The 21,488-nt window shown below is 42.4% G+C and overlaps 1 protein-coding gene across 4 annotated transcripts in view; it reads left to right on the forward strand.

Moving 5' to 3' along the window:
* Positions 1 to 21,488, forward strand: part of DLG3 (discs large MAGUK scaffold protein 3) — a 533,344-nt gene that overhangs the window by 433,674 nt on the left and 78,182 nt on the right. The gene's annotated exons all lie outside the window — the stretch shown is intronic.

Consider the following 21,488-nt stretch of genomic DNA (forward strand, 5'->3'; position numbering starts at 1 on the left):
AAAGGGGTGTAATTTTCTCACTTCACCACACAACGGCTAATAAGCCCTTTTATTCAACTAATACAAGCCAACAAATGCTTTAGAACATATAACTGCACTGCACAAGGGCAAATAAGACATAGAAATATTTCCTTGTAATAAACCCTGTTACTGGCTGTATCAAACAGCACTTGCACCCCAATAACAAGAACAGTTTGCTGGAATTACAGAGCTGTATAATGGCAATTTTGATCTGTAGTCTGTGTAGCAAGGTGTAATAGGATTGTTCCTATTAACCAGGCTGTAAACTCTCCTACTGAACCCTGTTCTGCTTCAATACTGTGGAATGATTCCTCCTTATCCTTTCCCCGAACTTCTATACGGCAAAATAAAAGTTTTAAAGTCTTTTCTACCACGGTCCCTAGCGCCTGCTGACGTCTCTCCCTACACTGGAAAATGTCTGAGTCCAAGATGGCTGAGGCTATTTATAGGGCTGTGGCATCACAGGGCTGTCTGGCTGCTGATTGGCTGCATGCATGGCATTGTGGGTGATCCCTTGTCCCCAGAGTTCCTTGCTCTATGTCCAAACACGTGCAGCAGCCATTTTAGAAAAAAATCTGACTCGTTACCACGAAGCGTGAGGACTTTCGGATTCGGTGCAAATCAAATTTTTCCTGAAATTCGTATAGAATTCCACTTCGTCAACTTTGATTCGCTCATCTCTAGTAGGCATCAATGACATCATGTCTGCTGGCACCAAATTTGCCTTTGAAGTAGATGGCAATAAGTCAAATTGTAGGCTGCCATAGTGGGTAAAGGAGCATGAATGTACATATAGATATGTTCTCCAGAATCAACTTGGGCACTAGAAATGCAGTTATAGCATGAAAAGTGCTAATAGCTAGTGATGAGCAGCATAGGCAATATCAATTTTCGCGATATTTCACAAATTTTTGGCCTAATATTCGCCATAAATGCGCAAATTCTAGAATTCGTGATCTCCAGTCATTATTCTCTTGATTGCGAAAATTGGCAATGTAATATGCGCGTATTGCGCGCGCAATACAGGCGTGGCTCACTTTTGCTACATTTTTCAAGCTGCTAGAAGTTTCCTGAGACTGGAGAAAAGTACAGTAATTCCTATCACACTACCTAACACTCTGCACTAGAACCTATCAGCTACATTATATCACTATCTAACCTACATTGTCTATCTCCCACTATCTGTATTATATATAAGCTATCTAACTATCTATCTAATGTAGTGTGGAAAGCACAGAGCACAGCAATGACAATGCTGTCTCTCTCAGAACTTTAAAAAACTGTAGAAAATGGCTGCTGGGGAGGTTCTTATATAGTAAGGCCTCTTGCACACAAATGCACGAACAGCCACCGTAGGGGAGCCGCAGCGGATTGCAGACCCATTCACTTTAATGGGTCTGCGATCTGGCCGTTCTGCAAAAAGATAGGACATGTTCTATCTTTTTGCGGAACGGAAGTACGGGACGAAACCCCACTGAAGCACTCCGTAGTGCTTCCATCGGGTTCCGTTCTGCACCATTCCGCATCTCCCGATTTGTGGACCCATTGAAGTGAATGAGTCTGCATCCGTGATGCGGAATGCACATGGAATGGTGCTCGTGTATTGCGGATCTGCAAATGTGGTCCGCAATATGGCCATGGAGCTCACACATTCGTGTGCAATAAGCCTAAGGGGTAGGCAACTTTCCTATTGGTTGCTAGGGATGTTGCTAAGCTCAGACAAAGATATTGCAGCCTTCTCATTGGCCCACAAGCAGTAAGCAGTGGGGACTGATGAAACAAAATCTAGAATATTTGCAATTACAAAGATATAGCACTATATTCTACATCTTCGCGAATTTTCGAAGTGCCGATATTCGCGATAAAAATTCACGATTAGAATATTTGCGATTAACACTACTAATAGCTTGTTTGATACATACTGGGGCAGATTTACTATTCCTATTGAACCAGAAATCATGTATGGAACATTTATTAACAGTATGGCGTTTCAAAAGTCAGTTATAAACAATCACGCACCTGTGTAGAGCAACCTCTATGCGCACGGGAGTGACTTGTTGAATTTGACTTTCTCCACTTACAGCTTACGCATCAGACACCCAGGCGTTAATCAAGTAGCCTTTTAATCCGGAGATTGTATTACAAGATGTTGCAGGGTAATCCAGATGGTAAAAGAATTATGTCAACAATAAGTCCTAACTCAGAAGATGGATGCTGCTACTCAGAAAGCTGAGCACACTATGCGCAAGGCATCACTGGGAAAACAGGGAGTGGCTAGGCTAAACCAACTAGAAGGCTGAAAACAGGGAGGGTGGAAGAGAGGAGCATACCAATACACAATGCAAGATACTGGAACAGAACAAACAGATTTGTGTGTTTTGCGCCTCACACATTTGTGAAGTATCTAGAAGAGGAGTGTGGCTTGGTGGATATATAAAATACAATTATCAGTGGAGTGTGCCATTTTTTGGTGCAAAATTATGCTATAAAGTAGAGAAGAGTGTCTGACTTTTAGCAAGATGAGTCAAATCAATTACACCGCGTGGCCCACTGTGAATTTGGCATGTCTTCTAGCTGTCTGCTAGTTTACCCTGTCTGAATACTAGGAAGCAATAATGTGCCACACTGTGTGTGCTATACAAAGACAGAGCACGTGCATACATGTAGCAATATATAGCTACAGTTTTCCTTATGATACATCTTCCAGCTAATTACAACTAATGCAGTGATTTTCTGTCATTCATAACTTTCGTATGTGTCATAATGTTTCTGAGAGTAAAAAAGTACCTTGACAAGGAGCCCTTTTAAAACTGACATATAAAAAATATTATCATATAATGACATGTTGGTTCTTGTTCCAAAAATTAGAGACAGCACTTTGCACTTTATTTTGTTTGCTTTAAAAATGTATTATATATTATTATATGTGGGTTCCCTTTAATTAATTAGGGATAGCACTTTGCACTTTTTAGGATCTATGAATTGTCCAAAATGTAGTCCGAAATGAAACTCATATATTATAATACATCATCAGTATGTTTAATTCACTTTTTTCTATGTATTATTAGTATTCTTGTGAGTAAATGGCAATAGTGTAGTCTTGTATGCGGATATGAAATTGATCTTTATAGATAGGTCCCTGCTCTCCGTTGCACAGGTCGTCAGTGCGCATGGCCGCTCTGTCCATCCGTCTGCTTCCGCCCTTCTTCTATTTGGATTGGATGTGAGCGACGGCAATCTGGGCTTCCACGCATTGATGGCCCTCTATGGCGTCGGCCTCAGGGTGAGGGCGGAAGCAAGATGACGTGGGGGCCTATGATTGGTCATGCGCCGCATTCGTGATGACGCATTGTAATACATATCACATGATGTCAGTCCGGACTCGCTATTGGTATGGCTTCCTTTTTTAAGTGATGACTTCCCCCTATTCAACCACTCCTCCTGAGGAAGCTATAATACGCGAAAACGCGGGTCGAGGAGCGCTACCACCTCCACACCCCCCAGTCATAATTAGGTATGTTTACCAGATGTCAGCATTTCATACATATGTAGTTAGGCATGTTTTTTGTTATTCATAAGAACGATCCTAGGTGAGCCCTCAGCATATAAAGGATTGCAGAATGCATCCAGCATTTCAGCTGCGGGCCAGCTTTGTTCAGGGTCATCATTAATGTCATGAACTGCCTTTCTCCTTTCTTTATATTGATGCTTCGTGGTAGTTTACAGTTGGTGTGCTTGTCATGAGGAAGGACCCATATATTTGAGAGGTCTGAAACATGTAGATATATACTTGCTGTACGGTTTTTAGACGCTGGAATAAAGTCAACTATACTTCACCTGAACTGGGCTGGATATTTTCTTCACAGTTGGTGTGCGGTTGTTTTTCCCTACTATAATATGATGCTATGATTATCACTTTTTTAACATTGTATTCAATAAAAATTTATTTTTATTTGTTAAGGTGTTTTTGCACTCCATTTATTGTGGTGTTTATTAATATAAAAAATATTAGTTGATATCCACACCGCAGCACAGGGGCTGGGTCCTCAGCTACCAAACTTTCTGTAGTGCTACCAACCACATACTGTAGGGCCCCGGAGGTGGACTTTACCGCCATACAAACCAAGCAGATATTTGAGATCCCAGAGATCATGCCCCTCGAGTGGCCACATGTGACTAGGGTTGGGCGATATCAAAAATATTCAGACGATAACGATATTAAGAAATTTATTGCGATAACGATATATATCGCGATAAATACCTGTTTAAAAGAAATAAACACAAGGAGACATTATACTGTATGGGGGCAGACACAAGGAGACATACTGTATGGGGGGCAGACACAAGGAGACATTATACTGTATGGGGGCAGACACAAGGAGACATTATACTGTATGGGGCAGACACAAGGAGACATTATACTGTATGGGGGCAGACACAAGGAGACATTATACTGTATGGGGGCAGACACAAGGAGACATTATACTGTATGGGGGGCAGCCACAAGGAGACATTATACTGTATGGGGGCAGCCACAAGGAGACATTATACTGTATGGGGGGCAGACACAAGGAGACATTATACTGTATGGGGGCAGACACAAGGAGACATTATACTGTATGGGGCAGACACAAGGAGACATTATACTGTATGGGGGCAGACACAAGGAGACATTATACTGTATGGGGGCAGACACAAGGAGACATTATACTGTATGGGGGCAGACACAAGGAGACATTATACTGTATGGGGGCAGACACAAGGAGACATTATACTGTATGGGGGCAGACACAAGGAGACATTATACTGTATGGGGGCAGACACAAGGAGACATTATACTGTATGGGGGCAGACACAAGGAGACATTATACTGTATGGGGGCAGACACAAGGAGACATTATACTGTATGGGGGCAGACACAAGGAGACATTATACTGTATGGCGGCAGACACAAGGAGACATTATACTGTATGGGGGCAGACACAAGGAGACATTATACTGTATGGGGGCAGCCACAAGGAGACGTTACACTGTATGGGGGGCAGCCACAAGGAGACATTATACTGTATAGGGGCCACAAGGAGACATTATACTGTATGGGGGCCAAAAAGAGACGTTATACTGTATGGGAGACACAAGGAGACGATATACTGTATGTGGGACAGCCACAAGGAGAAATTCTACTGTATGGGGGCCACAAGGAGATGTTACACTGTATGGGGGCCACAAGGAGATGTTACACTGTATGGGGGCCACAAGGAGATGTTACACTGTATGGGGGCCACAAGGAGACATTATACTGTATGGGGCTTATACAGGTGGGACTCATGACCTGTATATTCCCCTTGGGTCTAGTACATCCCCATCTATGTGCACTATACAAAGTACACTGTATACAGGGGTGGCCGGGTGCTGTACACTGTATTTGGGGAGGGGTCGGGCGTTCATGTGTATATGGGGGGCAGTAAATGGTAAAGTGGTATATTTTTGTTTTGGGTGCTGTTTCTCAACGCTAGAGCTGGCACTGCCTTATGCAGGGACTGCTGCAAAACCGATGAGCCTGCCATTAGATGGTAAGATAGGATAGGACATGGTATTACCTAGGAGACATGTTTATTCATTACCCTAGTCCGCATGTGTTTTTCCCCGCTGTGGACAATGGTACAGGCCTGGCTAGCAGCTGGCCTGTGAGGATGCTGTTGTCTTTTCTCCTCTCTCGTTGGCTGCTAAAGTTTGGGCCTTCAGGGTGGCTGTAGCGTGGCCTATGAGTGCCAGCTCTCGGGTCGATGGGTGGAGTCCAGGTAAAGTAGGAACGAGGAGGGGGCGGTTGCAGTGAGAACTGGCAGGCAATGTGCACAGGCGGCAGGATATCGCCATATCGTCGTTTCTTAATACCGCGGTATATCGTTAACACCGGTATATTGCCCAGCTGAAAAAAATTTTTAATAACTAAACCAACGGTGGACATCCTACCTGTGCAGCCAGTTGATCTGACAGGGGCCCAGTAGGCGAGTTGGGCCCCTCCCAGCTGTAGAGCAGCAGCAGCAGAGGTGCTCAGGCTGCACTGCTAAGCTCAGAGAAAGGCTTTGTGCGCCAGTGGGGGCGATTAGTAGTGCAGCAGGGCAAAGATTAGCGGTGTGATGAAGCAGAGCTTAGCAGTGTGACATGGGCCCTCAGACAGGGCCTCAGAAATGCCAAATCTACCCCGTGGAGCTTATTGCTAAGAAAAGGCCTGAACATCATTGGGCTGCTGCCAAGTACATACCATGCACAAAAAATATACACTGTGGGGGATAGAAGGGCAGCCTGATGAATAATTACAAGAGAAATCTCAAGATGTGTGGTGATTGACTGTTGTATTGTTCTTATTGCTGTAAAGAAATTAATTGAGTAGAAGATTTGAAAGTTTTTTTCCTTAGCTTAAAGAGGACATTTCACTGCTCCTCACATTCCTGTTTTAATAGCTTCATCCATTCCCCATGTAATAACAATTCTGGAGCATCTATTCTTATGGCTCTATGTTGTGCCATTCCTTTATTATTTCTACTAGAAGTTATGATTGAATTGCTATTAGCCTTCAGTAAGGGTGCAGAGGGGAGGTAACCAGTTGCGGTGGGAAGGGGGGGGGGGGGGGTGCCTGCACAGACTGAATCTATTGTCAGTCTGTGCACCCCCCCCCCCCCCAAACTGGTTACCTCCCCTCTGTACCCTTACTGAAGGCCAATAGCAATTCATCCCATAACTTCTAGTGCAAATAATAAAGGAATGGCACAATAAGAATAGATGTTCCAGAATTGTTAGTACGTGGGGAATGCATGAAGCTATTAAAATAGGCATGTCAGGAGTAATGAAAGGTCCTCTTTAAAGGCTATATACACCTTTGGGGCAATGTTTTTAAAGATTAGATTGTACCCATTTTGAGCTAAAATCATTATCTTTGCTCTCTGACACACAGCTAGACAAACAGTTAACTCTTTGTGAAAGAATAGCTCAACATTTTTAATAAAGACCAATTGAATAAAAGATTTTTAGCCCAAAATGAGTAAATTGCAATCATAAAAAAAATTGCCTCTGAAGGTGTACACAGCCTTTACCTTTAGAAACAATTTGATGTCTTGTGAGATCAAAAAAAGCCTCTACTTATTTCACCAGACATGATACAAGCCCATCCTTGACTATAAATAATCAGCTCCTGCACGTAGCCGTATGTGTATTGCCAGCTTTAGGCTAGCGCACATTCAGTAGCACAGACGTGACGTCCGCTGCAGTGAAGCTACGGCACTCCAGCTGTTGTGAAGCTACAACTCCCAACATGCACACTTACTTGGCTGTTATTGTGACTCCCATAAAAGTGAAAGGAGGATTCTGGGAGTTGTAGTTTCAGAACAGCTGGAGTGCCGGGGGTTGCTGATCCCTGGCATAGAATGTATATGCAGCCTTCATGAGATTTTCAATAATAAAGACATGGTGAGAAAAGCAAATTGTGTGAAAAAACCCATGCAAGCTGCTAAGTAGTTGAAATTCAACTATAGTGCTGCAATGTCATGGGGGAAGATTTGTGAAATATGTCCTGAAAATTGTCTTTTTTTGCCTATAGCAACTCGCCACAGTGTAGCCTTCACTTCTTATAGTGCTCGTGAAAAATGAAAGCTGCTTTGGCATTGGTTACCATGGGCAAAAAAAAGTTTTTGCTCAAGGCAGTTTTCATTCATTTCCCCCATATGACAGTGTTATGAAGTAGATGAGCAGAAAGAACTAATAACAGAGTGTACAGTGATCCCTCAAGATACAATGGCCTCAGGATACAATATTTTCAACATATTTTTTTCTTTTCTGACCAATCGTAAGTTGAAACCAGACTCAACATACAATGCCTCAGACTCAGATCCAACCAATCAAGACCACTTCTCTGGTAAAATACCTGTATTAGTTGCTAGTTATCAGCTATTCCTGACTGTTATATGTAAGGACTTGTTTTACGGGCATATTCCAAGTTGACAATGCCAGGATTCATCGGGCCAGGTGGTGAATAAAGGTTCACTTATTTTTCATCTACTGGAGTGCCGCTCGTTTTTCCGGATTTATATATATATATATATATATATATATATATATATATATATATATATATATAAAAATATATACACTGCCTGTCCCAAAGTTTTCACCCAAAAAAATAAAAGATTCTCAATGGGGTTAAGGTCTGGACTCTGTGGTGGTCAATCCATGTGTTAAAATGATGTCTCATGCTCCCTGAACCACTCTTTCACAATTTGAGCCCGATGAATCCTGGCATTGTCATCTTGGAATATGCCCGTGTCTTCGAGGAAGAACAAATCCATTGATGGAAGAACCTGGTCATTCAGTATGTTCCGGTAGTCAGCTGACCTCATTCTTGGAGCACATACTGTTGCTGAACCTTGACCTGACCAACTGCAGCAACCCCAGATCATAGCACTGCCCCCACAGGCTTGTACAGTAGGCACTAGGCATGATGGGGGCATCACTTCATCTACCTCTCTTCTTACCCTGATGCGCCCATCACTCTGGAACAAGGTAAATCTGGACTCATTAGACCACATGACCTTCTTCCATTGCTTCAGAGTCCAATCGTTGTGCTCCCTAGCAAATTGAAGCCTTTTTTCTGGTTTGCCTCACTGATTAGTGGTTTTCTCTTCGGCTACACAGCTGTTCAGTCCCAATCCTTTGAGTTCCCTTCGCATTGTGCGTGTGGAAATTCTCTTACTTTCACTATTAAACATAGCCCTGAGTTCTACTGTTGTTTTTCTTCGATTTGATTTCACCAAACGTTTAAGTGATCGCCGATCACGATCATTCAGGATTTTTTCCCCGCCACATTTCTTCCTTGAATACGATGGGTCCCCACTATCCTTCCAGTTTTTAATAATGCATTGGACAGTTCTTAACCCAATTTTAGTAGTTTCTGCAATCTCCTTAGATGTTTTTTCTGCTTGATGCATGCCAATGATTTGACCCTTCTCAAACAGACTAACATCTTTTCTATGTCCACGAGATGTGTCTTTTGACATTGTTGTTTAAGAAATGAGAAGCAACTCATTGCACCAGTTGGGGTTAAATAACTTGTTGCCAGCTGAAAGATAATCGCCCATGCTGTAATTATCCAATAGGAGGCTCAGAACTATTTGCTTAGTTAAATCCAGGTAGCGACTTTTTTTTTCCGGACAGGCAGTGTACACACATATATATATATATATATATATATATATATATATATTTACAGCTTTTGCTGTTTAAAACCATTGGAAATCTAACATCTGTTGGATCAAAATAACTCAGAAATGGCTGGATAAAATAATTGAAACTCACTGTATGGGAAAGCACTGTTTAAAGGATAACTGTCACACTTAGACCCTAATTTCAATTTTCATATATGTAGTTACTAATAACATGATATTCCAGAATCAGTTACTATTAGACTGACTTACCCCATATTTAATAAGATTCAGCCCTTAGCAACCAGTCTGCATAAAACTGCAATCTCACTATTCAGTTAAGATGGCCGCCACTTCCCTCACCCTGAGGCTAATCCCGCCTGCCCTCACTAGCCAGTAACAATAGCCCCCCAAAAGTGTCAGTAACCAGAGCCCTCCCCCCTAAAGGGTTAATCTCCTGCAGCACAAAGGGGTCCTCTTACCACATGTTGCTTTCATTTATACACTGAGCAGATGGCAGATCTCCCTTCCCTGGTCTGCGCTGCTTCCACTCTTCATCCTCCAGCTCTGCTGAGTGAGGGAGCGTCTGCCAAGTGCAGGGACAGGGAGAAGTGCACACAGCCCAGGCACTGTTATCAGCTGCTGGGGAGGACCTGGCTTTAATCATTTACTTACAGTCCCTGGCTGTCTGTAATCTGACCTTGCAGGCTGCGTGCTCCTCCTTCAACACATAGACCAGGGCTGGCCAACCTGTGGCTCTCCAGCTGTTGTAAAACTACAACTCCCACCATGCTTTGCTGTAGGCTGATAACTGTAGGCAGTCTGGGCATGCTGGGATTTGTAGTTTTGCAACAGCTGGAGAGCCTCAGGTTGGCCATCCCTGACATAGACGGACCATGCCTAGCAACCTGATTTTAAGCACAGGTAAAAGTAGGCAGTACAGGGAACAAAACTGTGGAATTAAGGGGTAATTGAGTAGACAGGGAAAAGTTGAAATAGGGCCACCAAGGAGATATTAATCACCACAATCCAATACTCTAAAAAAAAAAAAAAAATGACAGTTATACTTTAAGCCCTTAAATAGGAGCTGTCACCTCTCCTGACATGTTTGAAATAGTAACTACTTGCGTTCCCCATTAAATAATCTTTGTCATCATTTCTTATATCTCTTCGCTCAGTGCTGTGTCCCTGCATAGTCTAACACTGGCAGCAGCACTGGTTGCATAGTGTCACTGTGCAGGGACACAACCAGTGGTGTACCTACTATGGGTAAAGACCTTGCAATTACTTATGGGGCCCAGGGGAGTGGGGACTGTGCTCAACTGCTTCTCATGTTCCTGATATAGGGTTACTGCATTTTCAATTAGCCCTCACTAGGGGAAATTTGGTGCAAAGAGAATTAAAATTTGCATTCAAGTCAATGGTAACTTTCAATTCCTATGCACTGAGGTCCCCCTAATAGCGGCCGCAAGCAGCCAGTTTTATAATGCACTGTATGAAGGGAAGCAACAGATTTATCAATGTATTTATGTCAGTTTTCTGGTGTATCTATAAAGCACCTGTTCTACTTTTCTGACAGAAGTCGGATACAGTGGGTGAGGTGGAGGGCAACTTTGTAATACAATTTTTTCTTTTATTGAAAATTTCTTCCACTTAATAGTACTTAATAGTAAATTAATTAGAAATCTGCGCAGTTATGCTTTGCATTCTGGGTTGTCTGGGAGTGTTTGACACATGTACTGGGAAACTGGGTGGAACAGAGGGGACCCATACTAAGTTTTGCTGTGGGGCCCTATGAGATCTGTGTGCCCCCTTGGAAACACCCCAAATGGTAACACCCTGATGGACCTATTGTAGATTGTTGGCAATTCAGTCAAAGTTCTAGCAGGAATAATAGGGAGACTCCCTTGTTGGGTGTGAACCCTCGATCTTCTCTGCTCCAAACACATACAGTACCTTAACCACTTCCCATCTGGGCCCTTTGCCCCCTTCCTGACCAGGCCAAATTTTGCAAAACGGACATATCTCACTTTATGTGGTAATAACTTTGGAACGCCTTTATTTATCCAAGTCATTCAGAGATTGTTTTCTCGTGACACATTGTACTTCATGATAGTCATAAATTTGAGTCAAAATATTTCACCTTTATTTATGAAAAAATCCCAAATTTACCCAAAAATTTAAAAAAATCGCAATTTTCTAAATTTCAATTTCTCTGCTTTTAAAACAGAAAGTGATACCTCATAAAATATTTATTATTTAACATTCCCCATATGTCTACTTTATGTTGGCATCATTTTGGAAATGTCATTTTATTTTTTTAGGACGTTAGAAGGCTTAGAAGTTTAGAAGCAATTCTTCAAATTTTTAAGAAAATTGCCAAAACCCACTTTATAAGGACCAGTTCAGGTCTGAAGTCACTTTGTGGGGCCTACATAGTGGATACCCCCATAAATGACCCCATTGTAGAAACTACACCCCTCAAGGTATTCAAAACCGATTTTACAAACTTTGTTAACCCTTTAGGCGTTCCACAAGAATTAAAGGAAAATGGAGATCAAATTTTTAAATTTCACTTTTTTGGCAGATTTTCCATTTTAATCAATTTTTTTCTCTAACACATCGATGGTTAACAGCCAAACAAAACTCAATATTTATTACCCAGATTCTGCGGTTTACAGAAACACCCCACATGTGGTCGTAAACTGCTGTATGGGCACACGGCAGGGCGCAGAAGGAAAGGAACTCCACATGGTTTTTAGATGCCATGTCCCATTTGAAGCCCCCTGATGCACCCTTACAGTAGAAACTCCCAAGAAGTGACCCCATTTTGGAAACTAGGGGATAAGGTGCCAGTTTTATTAGTACTATTTTTGGGTACATATGATTTTTTGATCATTCAATATAACACTTTATGGGGCAAGGTGACCAAAAATTTGGTGGTTTTAGCACAGTTTCTATTTATTTATTTTTACAGCGTTCACCTTAGGGGTTCAGTCAAGTGACATTTTTATAGAGCAGATTGTTACGGACGTGGCGATACCTAATATGTATACTTTTTCTCATTTATTAAAGTTTTACACAATAATAGCATTTTTGAAACCAAAAAATTATGTTTTAATGTGTCCATGTTCTGAGAGCTATAGTTTTTTTATTTTTTGAGAGATTCTCTTATGTAGGGGCTCATTTTTTGCGGGATGAGGTGACGGTTTTATTGGTACCATTTTGTGGGACATACGCGTTTTTGATCACTTGGTGTTGCACCTTTTGTGATGCAAGGTGCCAAAAATTGCTTGTTTTGACACAGTTTTTTTTTTTTTTTTTTTACGGTGTTCACCCGAGGGGTTAGGTCATGTGATATTTTTATAGAGCTGGTTTTTACGGACGCGGCAATACCTAATATGTATACTTTTTTTTATTTGTTTCACTTTAACACAATAATAGCATTTTTGAAACCCAAAAAATTATGTTTTAGTGTCTCCATGTTCTAAGAGCTATAGTTTTTTTATTTTTTGAGAGATTTTCTTATGTAGGGGCTCATTTTTTGCGGGATGAGGTGACGGTTTTATTGGTATTATTTTGTGGGACATACGCGTTTTTGATCACTTGGTGTTGCACCTTTTGTGATGCAAGGTGACAAAAATTGCTTGTTTTGACACAGTTTTTTTTATTTATTTTTTACGGTGTTCATCTGAGGGGTTAGGTTATGTGATATTTTTATAGAGCTGGTTTTTACGGATGCGGCAATACTAAATATGTCTATTTTACTTTATTTTTTCTATTTTAATTTTTTTTTTTTTATTCCTAACTTGGGAACTTTTTTTTTTTTTTACATGTGAAACTTTATTTTATTTTATTTTTTCAACCCTTTATTTTTTTTTATTTTTTTTTACACTTTTCGTCCCCCATAAGGTCATACAAGACCTCTGGGGGACATTTGCTTCACTTTTTCTTTTTTTTTTCACAGTTGATTTCTCCTGTAACTGGGGCTGAGATAGTAGCCCCAGTTACAGGACAAATGCACCCCTATAGAGGCTGTACAGCAGCAATCTAGCGCTGTACAGCCTCACAGCAGGGCTGATCGAGGTCTCTGAGAGACCTCACACAGCTCCTGCACTCTCCGGTCCCGGTGGTCACATGACCGCCGGGCCGGAACAGGAAGCGCACAGCGCTTCCTGCTCTGCAGACACAGCGCTCGGTGAGCGCTGTGTCTGCAGCGATCGTGAAGGCAGGGACACCTGGGCACTGTCCCTGCCTTGTCTTAGGGTTGCCCTGCTGTCACTGACAGCGGGCAACCCGATCAGCAGCTGCACGATTAGCGTGCAGCTGCTATTTCTGACAGGACGTTCTAAAACGTGCTGTCAGAAATAGACGTCCACCCATAGGACGTTTATATCCTATGGGCGGACGTGAGGCGGTTAACCTCACTGCACACATATTATGTGAATTTAGCCTTACTGTGCATGGTGTTAGAGGGATGTGCAAGTCCCAGTGCTGTACTCAGATGCATACATTTTACTTTTGTCTTATGTAACTTGCTCACGATATTGATTTCTGGTTGCTTTGCTTCAGTGTGAAAACATTCTACATACTGGAACATGTTCGCTCTAGGAGTTGCTGTCACTGGCAATAATCTGATTGCTGTGACCTTTGTTACTACAGTGTGCCTTTTTTATATACTTTATGTTCTTCCTTCCTGTACCCTGTTATGTTTCATAAGACAAGGTTATTACTACAGTACTTCATTTTAAAGTCATCTTTCAGTTCTATACAGATGCATCTCAATAAAGTAGAATATCATCTAAAAGTTAATTTATTTCAGTAATTCAGTTAAGAAAGTGAAACTCATATATTATATAGATTTATTACACACAGGGTGATCTATTTCAAGTGTTTATTTCTTTTAATGCTGATTATTATGGCTTACAGCTAATGAAAATCCAAAGGTCAGTATCTCAGAAAATTAGACTATTATATAAGACCAATTAAAAAAATTATTTTAAGACAGAAATGTTGGCCTACTGAAAATTGTGTACAGTATATGCACTGAGTACTTGGTCGGGGCTCCTTTTGCATGAATTACTGCATCAATGCGGCATGGCATGGAGGCGATCAGCCTGTGGCACTGCTGAGGTGTTATGGAAGCCCAGGTTGCTTTAATAGTAGCTTTTTCTTGACAGTCCTTTCAAGACTGCTGTTATCCCTGTTGCTTTTGAAACTTTTTATACCACACTTTTTCCTTCCATTCAATTTACCATTAATATGCTTGGATACAGCACTCTGTGAACAGCCAGCTTCTTTAGCCTTGTGAAGAGTATCAATAACTATCTTCTGGACAACTGTCAAGTCAGCAGTGTTCCTCATGAGTGTCAGCCTACTGAACCAGAGATCCCGCGCCTGTGCACTGCTTCGCCAGCTGGCGCATGCGCACTAGTTGAATTGATGCCGTACCCAAAATGGGCATTGCAGTGTGCATGCCCCGGCCCGGCGAAGCAGTGCGCAGGCGCGGGATCTCGGCCGGACCTAGGGATGATACGAGGGAATAGGAGAGTGGGCAAAGGAAGAGGCTGGGGGAGGAGTAACGGTTAAAAAGGCAGAGCAGCCTGGGCACCTACACACTGAACGCCGCCCCTGGGCACTTGCGAGTGCTCATTTGCATATGAAATAAACGTTGTTTTTCCTGCTTCTGGATGTCTAAAGAATATAACAAAGGTACCATTAGAATCATGTATAGGTGTGCTACAGCGCCATGTAAGTGCTGTATATGGTCATATAGTGGTGACAGACTCCCTTTAAGTATTTTTATTTTATGGAATGGGGGTGTTTGAATTTTTTTTTTTTTATATTTTTTTATATTTGCTAGAACTTTTTTTTAACTTTTTTTTAAGTTACCTTGGGTGACAATAACTGGCAATCATTAGATTGCTTATTGTGTTCATTGATGTCTATATAGACACCATTGAACACTTAAAGGGTTTCTGTCACCCTGCAAAACTCATATTTTGACGCCGATGACGTCTTCTCTTTCGGTGATGTCATCGGCGCAGGCGCACTGAGGGAGTGCTGAGGATACGAGCCTCCTCATCTCAGAGCGCCTGCGCCGAATGACGCGAGGCGCGCGATTTTTGAATTACTGACAGGGCCGGCCGGAGGAGGAGATCACGGCTGGCCCTGTCAATCAACACGGCGAGGGGGCGGATTTCTGCAGCAGCTACCAGCAAGTAGACGCCCTACTTGCTGGTAGAGCCCTCATTTACATATTATAAAAGTTTGTTTTATAAAGAATCGGCCGCATGAAAGTAAGTAAGAGCATTATATTCTGCTATATCGCACTATGAGCAATCTAACTATCCAAAAAAAAAAAAAATAGTTTTGCAGGGTGACAGAAACCCTTTAAATGGAACCTGTCATGTGGATATTTGATTATAATCTAACTAATTATATACAATCATTAACTACTAAAAAGTACCTTAGATGTATTCACTTACTGGTGTGACAGATGGTTACCTCATAATATACACACAAAGATGCCACATGCCGCATACTAATGAGCTGATTTGAGTCCTGCGGGATGTCAGTGAGTCCAGCGTTTTTTAAATTCAGATATATAGCCACTCCCCTGCCCACCTGCTGCTGATTCATATGGAAAAAAAACTGTCAATCAGCAGCAGGTAGGCGGGGAGAGTCAGGAGCTCATAAATATTCATGACTCATCATTATCAGCTGGAGCTTTTCAATACAAGATGTTGGCAGATTGACTGGGTCAATTAAAGAAAGTGACCCAGCATTTTGCTAAGAGAATCAGTCACTTATTTATGTTGCCCTTAGTTAGGACACCATAAAACTGGTGACAGGTTCCCTTTAATTTGCACTATACCAATACAATGCTGCCACCTGGTGGCCTGTATTGGTATAGTCATCTAATAGGCACCAAAGCCTGCTTGAGACTTCAGCCTATTAGATCAATGTAACAGGTTCCCCGATCTCAGCCGGGGAACGCTGTTAGCAGAGCGGAAGTGCGTGACTTCTGCTTCTGGACTGCACAGATGCCGTGGTCACATTTGACCACGACATCTGAAAGGGAAAATGTATGCGATCAGCCTTATGGCTGATCCCATACATGTGCCACGGGTCTCTGCTATTTAAAATAGCAGAAACCTGGCGGCTATGGAGCCCCCTGCACGTGCGAGCGGGCGCCATGTTTGGGGACTGGACTTCCTCCGTACATATAGGTCCTTAAGGGTTAAGGATTAAAGGGGTTAAGTTATACATGCAAAGCCTATTCAGTTATAATATTAATGCATTATATTGGAGATATTCCAATGGACATGTCCATACCTGTTCGGACGCACTCAGACTGATGTCAGCAGTAAGTATATAAGTCAAGCTGGTCAGATTTTGATAAAGTGATCTGTTATAGTGCTATCAGTTTTGAAACTTAAGATGGATAAACGCAAATGTGTTAATGATCCAGACAATTTCTGCTACATATGTGGCAAATACACTACTTATGATCAGTGCAAGAATCTGACAAAGCGAGTGCGTCTTGCAGCTTGGGATGCATTTGTGCTAGTAGTGCAGAACTTCCTTGGGGACAGACGAGCTGCAAACTATGCTGAATTAGTAGACAACATGCTTACAGCATATGAACAACTTGGCTGCAGAATGTCATTGAAAGTGCATTTCTTACATGCCCATCTTGACTTTTTCCACCCAATTTGGGACACGTAAGTGACGAACATGGAGAGCTGTTCCATAAAGATATTTCTACAATGGAGAACAGTTATCAAGGCCGCTGGAATCCCAACATGATGGGGGACTACTGCTGGTTTTTGCAACGAGAAAATATGACCATTCACAAACACAAAAGCAGATGCCTGAAGCACATTTAACAGTACTGGGCCTTGCTCAAGTAAGACTTTTAAATCGAAAAATGAGACTTTTTGAAATTTTGTTATTCCATTACATTTTCATACACTGTTTACTACGCAAACTTTGATGTAGGTCAGGTAATTGTTGGAGTTAAACTCATTCTGTTCAAAATTATTCAATGCTATCCAAGTGCTTAATTCATTTAGGCATACTTATGCATAGCAAAATTTTGTGACGTGTTACCACAATTCTGACTTCGGATTTGTAATCCGCATACTTGATTTAGTATAGGACAAATGGTTTTTGCCCACTAGCAGACGAAAAGTTTTTTGTTGTTGCGTGGTGTAATGGCCGTAACTTGGTGGCGGCTTTGGAGCTCGGCAAGCTCAGACACACCCCATGCCTAGCCCATGTTTTCAACCTTGTGGTTCAACGGTTTATCAAAACCTACCCCAATTTTCCTGAGCTACTGGTGAAGGTGCGCCACGTGTGTGCACATTTCCGCAAGTCATCGACAGCTTCAGCCGGTCTGTCAATGCTACAGCAGTGCTTGAAATTGCCAGCTCACCGGCTGTTGTGCGACATCAGCACGCGCTGGAACTCTACATTCCACATGTTGGCCGGGCTTTGTGAGCAGCAGAGGGCAGTAGTGGAATACCAGCTGCAACATGGTCGTCGCCTTTCCAGTCAGCTTCCGCTATTCACAAGTGAGGAGTGGGCATGGATGTCTGACCTCTGTGAGGTTTTAAGAAACTTTGAGGAATCAACACAGATGGTGAGCGGCGAGAATGCTATTATCAGCGTAACCATCCCACTTCTGTCTTCTCAAACACTCGCTGCTTGCAATTAAGGGCGACGTTTTGCATGTGGAAGAGGTGGAAATGGGGGAAGACATTACACAGGGTGATAGACAGACCACTCTCAGTTCGTCTTCTCAGCGCGAATTGGACGATGAGGAGTAGGAGACGGTTAAATCCGCTACAGAGGGTAGTACCCATGGAAGTTTAATTCCATCTGTTCAGCGTCGGTGGGCAGAAGAGGATGAGGAGATTTAGAGTGATCCTCCTGATGACGACAGCAAAGTCTCGCCTGTTGGTACTCTGGCACACATTATTATTCATGTTAGGCTGCCTTTCCCGCGACCCGCGCGTTATACACATTTTAGACAACACGGATTACTGGTTGTTCACCCTTCTCGATCCCCGCTACAAAGAGAACTTCTCATCTCTCATTTCTCTGGTGGAGAGGACAAGCAAAACGGTGCAATACCAGAAGATCCTTCTTGAAAAATTGCTCCAACAATTTTCATCTGACAACGCTGGCGACAGAGTCCGTAGATCGTTGGCCAACCGAGGAGGGGAGACAAGGGGAACACACAGCAGTTCCAACAGAGGCAGGGCAACACTCTCCAAGGCCTGGGACAGTTTCATGACACTCCGCAAGCACCCTCACCCTGATGCGTGGCCTAGTGTCACAAGGAGGGAAACATTTTGGAAGATGGTGAAGGAGTACATAGCAGACCGTGTCTGCGTCCTCAATGATCCCTTAGTGCCTTACAACTACTGGGTGTCCAAGCTGGACACATGGCACGAACTGGCGCTCTACTACTTGGAGGTGCTGGCCTGCCCTGCCGCCAGCGTTTTGTCTGAGCGGGTATTTAATGCTGCTAGTGGCATTATAACAGATAAGCGTATCGCCTGTCAACTGAAAATGCTTTAAGGTTGACTCTTATAAAAATGAACAAGGCCTGGACAGACCATCACTTCTCGAGTCCACCAGAGGAAAGCTGATGAACATAAAGGCACTTTAAATGTGTTGTTTATAATGTACTGAATACACTGCATTCCCATGCACCCCTTCCACCACAAACAAAGGTATATGGTTGAATCTTCCTTTTATCATCCTCCTTCTCCTCTTCCATCATATCAACACATGCTTATTCGTTGCATATAATGCCCTCGCATATATGTCCTTTGCAAGGTTAGCTCACCAACAGGCCCTCGCATATAATGTTTTAGAGGGTCAGCTCACCAGCAGGCCCGCACCTAAAATATTTTACAGGGTCAGCTCACCAGCAGGCCCGCACCTCAAATCTTTTACAGGGTCAGCTCATCTGAAGGCCCTTGCATATAATGTTTTAGAGGGACAGCTCACCAGCAGGCCCGCACCTAAAATCTTTTACAGTGTCAGCTCACCAGCAGGCCTTCACCTACAATCTTTTACAGGGTCAGGTCACCAGCAGACCCGCACCTAAAATCTTTTACAGGGTCAGCTCACCTGCAGGCCCGCACCTAAAATCTTTTACAGGGTCAGCTCACCTGCAGGCCCTCGCATATAATTTTATCTAGAGTCACCAAAGTGGCAGCAGGCCCTCGCCTATAATGTTTTAGATGGTCTGATCAGCAGGCCCTTGCTCCAAATGTTTTTGAGGGTCACCAGCAGGCCTTCACCTACAATCTTTTACAGGGTCAGCTCACCTGCAGGCCCTTACCTAATTATACCTAATGGGTAATTTGCACGCATGTTGCCTTGCTTGGATGTAGTAGCCGTAGCTGTTTCTCAGGCTCCCTCTCTGGAATCCAACCATGATTCCCCAGTTACCCATGGTCTACATAGTTTGGGCTGAAAATAACATCGAAAGTTGATAGGGCAGACATCCGAATGGATCGTCGCTGTCACGGAGACGTGCGATCAGCCCCAGGTTATCTAGAGTCACCAAAGCATCAGCAGGCATGTATGGTTCATTCCCTATAATTGCATGTAAAATTATCATGTGTAAAAAAGAGCATTAGAATTAGAGATCTGTGATTGTTTTAACCAATCTCCTTTGACAAGAAAAGAGTGAAGACTACTTACAATAGTTTTCAGGACTTAAAGGAGTTGTCTAGAATAGAAGACCCATGGATTCTGTCTTCCAAAACAGCAGCACAGCAATCTTGGACAACCCCATTAACATATAGGCCATCAGTAAATGATCCTGGAGGTCTGACTCCCATTGAGCAGTAGAATAAACTGTCCCCTTTATTATTCACAAAGGCACTACAGATGTAGCCGAGCATAAATGGACTCTGATAATTCTGATAACACGTCACTGTGTTATCTCGTGCCATTTTGTGACAAAAGCCATTGAAAGAGCTAGTTAACCGTTACTTTTTTCATTAACCATCAAGTTTAGCTCGGCTCCATCTGTTCAATTAATTTCAACAGGACTAAGGCACTGTACTAGACACAGCCACCGATACAGAGAAGTCCCCAAAGTCAGCCCTCACCAACCGAAAATTTGATAGCATCTTCTAAGGATGGTCCATAGGTCCCAGAAAACCCATTTAGAAGCAGGCAACTACAGGCCAGTGGCGCCCCCAAAAAATATTGATTGACAAACAACTTACTGGACTTTTTTTAAGGGCAAATTATGTAAAATGTTCTTTGACTGGCTGGAATTCTAGATTACAGCAGTGCCTACAGACATAGCTTACCTAATTCTAATTGTACTGTATAAACTAGGTTCAGTGGTAATTCAGCTAGTTTCAAGGTAGAAAGATATTAGTGTGTAGTGGTTAATGTTTGGTCCCTTCCAGTTTATTTTCTTCATACATGACATATGGTTTGGTTGCCTGTCTTAATAGGGTAGTAATAGGGTAGATATTTCTGGATTTGGCAAAATCCCTTGACTAAATATTGTCTTGGTGGTACAGCTTTAGCCATAGGTACTAAAGAGAGAGACATTGGGATGCTACCACCAGAGAATTTTGCTGGCAGTGCTCCAAGGCTGTAGAGAGAGTGTAGGATTCTTGGGTATATAATTACAGGTATTTCTAATAAAAGGAGAAAAGTTCTGATTCCACTTTGTAGTAAGATCTCATTTGAAATACTGTGTTCAATTCTGGAGACTTCACTTATAAAAAGTTATTGTTAAAATTATATTTGGATCTACTAGAAAATTATGTAGAAGGGCTTTAAGATAGAAAGTAGAAGCAAATAAGGTCTACTCTTTACTAATTTATTGTGTATTTGCATGCAGTATGTAGGGTAGCATTATCTATCAGTATATAAATGTAAGCCTGATGTGATAAAGTGACCCTGTCACCACGAAGATGCAGTGCGATGTGCAGCCAATATGTAAAAGAGCAGAAGAAGCTGAGCAGATACACATATAGATTTGTGGGAAATTCAGTACATGTCATCCGTGTACTGTCCGTTCCGAAAATTATAGAACACTGGTCTGATTCTGGTCCGCAAAATGTAGTCCACGGACCCATTGAGGTCTGAGGGTCTTCAAAAAACGCGGATGGCACACAGATGGCATCCGTATTTTGTGGATCCATGGTCTGCTGACTGCAAAATGGATACGGGTGTGTGCATGAGGCATATGGTTCAGAGGTTTAAATTGTTCAAAGCATA

The sequence above is a fragment of the Bufo bufo genome, chromosome 8 (assembly GCF_905171765.1).
Source record: "Bufo bufo chromosome 8, aBufBuf1.1, whole genome shotgun sequence".
In the NCBI taxonomy this organism is placed as follows: domain Eukaryota; kingdom Metazoa; phylum Chordata; class Amphibia; order Anura; family Bufonidae; genus Bufo; species Bufo bufo.